The following is a 5,851-nucleotide window of genomic DNA, read 5'->3' on the forward strand; positions in this document are numbered from 1 at the left end:
CTGCAAAATCGGCAGTGTATCAAATATTTGTTCTCCCCACTGTAACAATTCAGACCCTTGGCTAAAATACTCAAAATTGAGCTCAGGTGCATCCTGTTTCCATTGATCATCCTTGAGATGTTTCTACAACTTGATTGGAGTCCGCCTGTGGGAAATTCAATTGATTGGACATGATTTACTAAGGCCTGTCTATATAAGGTCCCACAGTTGACAGTGCATGTCAGAGCAAAAACCAATTCATGAGGTCGAAGGAGTTGTCAGTAGACAGGATTGTGTTGAGGCACAGATATAGGGAAGGCTTCAATCAGATAGGCCTCCATCAGTCTTAAATGGAAGAAATTTGGAAGCACCAAGGCCACCCAGCTAAACTGAGCAATCGTGGAAGAAGGGCTTTGGTCACTCTGACAGTGCTCCAGAGTTCCTCTGTGGAGATGGGGTAAACTTCCAGAAGGACAATCATCTTTGCAGCACTCCACCAATCAGGGCTTATGGTAAAATGGCCAGACGGCAGCCACTCAGTAAAAGGAACATGACAGCCCTCTTGGAGTTTGCCAAAAAGCACCAAAAGGAGAAACAAGATTCTCTGGTCTGATGAAACCAAGATTGAACTCTTTGGCCTGAATGCCAAGCATCACATCTGGAAGAAACTTGGCACCATCCCTACGGTGAATCATGGTGGTGGCAGCATCATGCTGTGGGGCTGTTTTTCAGCGGCAGGGACTGGGAGACTAGTCAGGATCGAGGGAAAGATGAACGGCACAAAGTACAGAGAGATCCTTGATGAAAATCTGCTCCAGAGCGCTCAGGACCAACAGGACAATGACCCTAAGCCACAGCCAAAACAATGCAGGAGTGGCATCGGGACAAGTCTCTGAATGTCCTTGAGTGGCCCAGCCAGAGCCCATTCAAACATCTCTAAAGAGACCAGAAAATAGCTGTGCAGCGACGCTCCCCATCCAACCTGACAGAGCTTGAGAGGATCTGTAGAGAAGAATGGGAAAAACTCCCCAAATAAAGGTGTGCTAAGCTTGTAGTGTCATACCCAAGAAGAATCGAGGCTGTAATCGCAGCCAAAGGTTATTCAATAAATTACTGAGTAAAGGGCCTGAATACTTACGTAAGTGTGATATTTCAGTTTATTTTATACATTTGTAAACATTTCTAAAACTTGTTTTTGCTTTGTCATTATGTGGTATTGTGTATAGATTGATGAGTAAATAAAAACAATTATATCAATTTTAGAATAAGTCTAATGCAACAAAATGTGGACAGACAATTCAGGAGGTCTGAATACACTGAATACTGAATACACTGTATACTGAACAAAAGAATAAACGCGACATGTAAAGTGTTGGTCTCATGTTTCATAAGCTGAACTAAAATATCCTTGAAATGTTCCATACGTACAAAAATATTATTTCTCTCAAATGTTGGTGCACATTTCTCCTTTGCCAAGATAATCCATCCACCTGACAGGTGTGGCATATCAAGAAGCTGATTAATATGAGCCTTACACAGGTGCAGCTTGTGCTGGGGACAATAAAAGGCTCTAAAAACTCTCAAATGTGCAGTTTTGACACACAACCCAATGCCACAGATGGCTTAAGTTTTGAGGGAGTGTGCAATTGGCATGCTGACAGCAGGAATGTCCAACAGAGCTGTTGCCAGAGACTGTAATGTTCATTTCTCTACCATAAGCCACCTCCAACATCGTTTTATAGAATTTGGCAGTACATTCAACTGGCCTTAAAACCACAGACCACATGTAACCACGCCAGCCCAGGATCTCCACATCTGGCTTCTTCACCTGCGGAATTGTCTGAGGAGGAGGAAATGAAATCTATAGATTAGGGCCTAATGGATTTATTTAAATTGACTGATTTCTTTCTATGAACTGTAACTTAGTAAAATCTTTTAAATTGTTGCATGTTGCGTTTATATTTTTGTTAATTGTAGAATTTCTTGCAATACAATGTTCTCTAAAAATAGATGGACAATGTGCTCTGCAATAAGATAAGCAGAGTTTTATTTCTAAACCAGAGGAATTCTCAAACTGCAGCTGCCCAACATCATGGTGGGCATGCATAATGTTGAATGCATTGGAATATAAGGCATGGAGAATGATAAGGAGTCTGTACGATTATAGAAAAAGCAGTTGGTAAATGAATGTTTGAGTTCGAAATACTAAATGTTCAGGGGATGTGATTATAGGTGGTTTAAATGATTAACTTTCCTACTACCGTTCTAAAAGTTGACAGTGCCAAAATGTTGCCAATCATTCATTATTCTGCTAACCATGACGGAGTTTGAGACATGTTTTCTATAATGTACGTTTCGTGCATCTACATTTGAACAAAGAACACCATCCCAATTAGTGTGTCACCATTTGTGGACTAGGTAGACAAATAGCAAAGGTGTCTCAGGCAGTATTTGAAGTATCTAAATATAGTGTAACCTACCAATCAATGTACTGTATATCAAGTGCCTTGGAGGGCACATTTAGATGGCCCAAAAAATTAAAAAGTCAAATTTATTGTATAGTTCTATAATTGATTCATTGCAGTTTTTTTCCAACTGCTTACACAAGTTTTGAAAACTGTCTCCTTTTTTTCAAAACTCTACACACAATTCCCAAAAACTGCACACACAAAATGCAAAATGCCTCACATCTCCTTCAAAATGTAACACTGCATTCAAAATGCCATAAACACATGTCAGAATCAAGCATTTGCATCAAATGGCCAACACTGCTTTCATAATAGTACATTTTTGGATAGACCATGTAAACACTGTTCTAAATCTAAAGCTCTTTGATAGGCTTATATCTACATTTCAATACAATGTTCTACAGTGAAAGTAATCTGCTGAGAGTCGTAACAAGTACACTGTAAACACCAATGCAATGTAGAAACAGAAAATATTTATTAGGCCAAACATTACTGTTGTATACAGTAGCATCCAACAAAACCAGAAACATATGTAAACCAAAAGTATATTCTTTAGAATACAGTAAAGAACACAATTGTGTCCAGGAATTGGTGGTGGTGGGGGGGGGGGCAGTCACCAGTGCTAAGCTTCATCTCTTCTCCGGCCTGGGTCTGGCCACAATACTTCGTCCACATCACAAGATACGTTTTCTCTTGCCAAACATCGAGGGAAGTATCTCCGAGCATGGCTTATCCAACCTTGGACAGAGGCAGCCTCTATGTCCCCACATGCATCCTCCATTGCCTGGAGAAGCGGCATGCGGGTATAGGGTTGGCAATCATACACTTTCCAGCGCCAGGCTGAGAAGAATTCCTCTATGGGATTTAGAAAAGGTGAATATGGGGGTAGGTACAAAACTACAAATTGTGGATGGGTGGCAAACCAGTTTTGAACCAGAACAGCCCGGTGAAAACTAACATTGTCCCATAAAACCACAAATCTAGCAGGCTCCTGATCTGGATCAGGGACAAGCATTGTGTAAATTGCATCCAGAAAAGTGAGCATATGGCCGGTGTTGTACGGACCCAGTGTGGCATTGTGATGGAGGACCCCGTTTTGAGTGATGGCAGCACACATAGTTAGTTATATTACCCCCACGCTGTTCAGGGACATTGGTAATTGTCCTCTGTCCTATTACATTTCTTCAGCGGCGCCTGGTTTTGGTAAGGTTGAAGCCAACCTCATCCACATAAATAAATTCATGGCGAATTACATGGGCATCCAGCTCCAATACTCTCTGTAACAGACAAAAGGATATACAGATGAGTAAATATGGTTTGTCTGAAGTACTGGAAGTAGTGTTGCATACATACCTCTACAAAGTCATGTCGCATATTCTTGACTCAGTCAGAGTTTCTCTCAAATTGCACCTTGTAAAGTTGTTTCATCGTCACTCGGTGCCGTTGGAGGATGCGTTGTATGGTCGACAGGCTTACAGCATTGATGTTGTTACAGTTTCTCAGTCGCTTTGGTGCATTTTTCACATCATCCCTAACACGTGCAAAATAATAAGTGCATTTCTCAGAACAATTTGTACAAACTGCAATATACAATAGATATGTTTCTAAAGCTAGTCAGTCACTAAAAATGCTTAATACATCTCTCAAAAGTAAATATTCATGCCAATGATCATGTCAGTGTCACCAGAATGATAAGTCATTGAGTCATTGTTCACAAACAAGGTCGTCAAAATGTTTAGGCACGTTGTCAATGTAACTCTGTACTTTGACAGTATTACCTGATGTAAACTTAGGCTACAGTTTGGATGACAGTTACTGTATTGAAAATGCACAAGGCTGCACTTCTATGGCACATATCAATTTCAACAGTACTATTTACATATTACTGTATGTGGGTTATTGATTGAAAGAGACTGGACAACCCAAGGGGCACAAAGGAAAAAAAACAAAATTCGAAAGAAACACAGGAAACCACCCCTAAGGCACAACATTGCCCGCAGCACTGTTGTGCTGTCTCTACACATCCAGACGTTCCTGTCTGTCGGCCCACATATTCTCATCCACATCACACCGGATATTTTCCCTTCTAATGCAACATGGAAAGAATCTTTTGGAATGCCTTATCCATCCTCTGCAGGCGTCTACTGTGATGTCCTCACATGCTGCATCCATTGCAGCCAGCAGGGTCATCGGTGTGTGTGGCTGACGATCGTACACCTTCCACCTCCATGCTGAAAAGAACTCCTCAATTGGGTTAAGGAATGGTGAATAAGGTGGGAGGAATTCTATGAGCATCCTCGGGTAGGTCACAAACCATTGCCTTATGATGTTTGATCGATGGAAACTCACATTATCATAAATGACCACATACTTTGGCAAATCCTCTCTAAACAGACCCCTCTCATCATCAGGGATGAGAGCCCTGTAGAGTCTCTAAAAAGTTGAGTAGATGCTGGGTGTTGTATGGCCCTATAAGGGGGATATGGGTTAGGACACCATGCTCCGAAATAGCAGCACACATGGTGATATTTCCTCCCCGTTGGCCTGGCAAATCCACAGTAGCTCTGTGACCGATGATATTCCGTCCCCGCCTTCTGCATTTGGTCAGGTTGAAGCCAGCCTCATCCACGTATACAAAGTTGTGAGAGGGTTCACTTGATTCCAACTCCATTATACGCTATATCCGAGAACACACAGTTGAATTTGTTTTGGTAAGGAAGAGTGACATAAAATGTACATATATTGCATGTTCCTTCCACAGCAATGGAAATGTGCAGTTTATGCTTACTGTACTATGTATCACTATAAAATGTTGCTGTAAAGTAGTTACATAGATATATGTTTTACCTGTACATACTGGTACCGTAGCTCCTTAACTCTGTCCTCATTCCTTTGGAATGGTACAGCTGTTTCATACTCATCTGGTTTCTATGCAGCACCCTGTCGATGGTTGAGATGCTAACCGTATGGATGTTTTCAAAGACATCGTTGTCTTCTATAATGGTCCTTTGTATTTCCCTGAGTCTCATGGCATTGTTTGCTCGGACCATGGTGCAAATAGCCTCCTCCTGTTGAGGTGTGAAAAGGCGTCCTCTGCCACCGGTTTGAGGTAATCTTGCAGTCCTATGTCGGGAAAAATGCAGCGATGCATTACACACTTTCATAATAAACAAACTATGCGAACACACATTTTACTGTAAAACATACAGGTGGGTGCATGTAAGGTGCAGTATGTATCTGTATAGAGTATATTTCTGTATGCTGTGAAATACAAGTGGACTACTGTAATATGAAGCATTGTAGGAAGTATACAGTATACTGCTTATATACAGTAACAGTGCACTGTACATTGGTGGACATACCTGTTCTCTCCGAAACGTTTGAACTATTGAGGACACGGTTGA

This window comes from Oncorhynchus mykiss, chromosome 13 (assembly GCF_013265735.2).
Source record: "Oncorhynchus mykiss isolate Arlee chromosome 13, USDA_OmykA_1.1, whole genome shotgun sequence".
Lineage (NCBI taxonomy): Eukaryota > Metazoa > Chordata > Actinopteri > Salmoniformes > Salmonidae > Oncorhynchus > Oncorhynchus mykiss.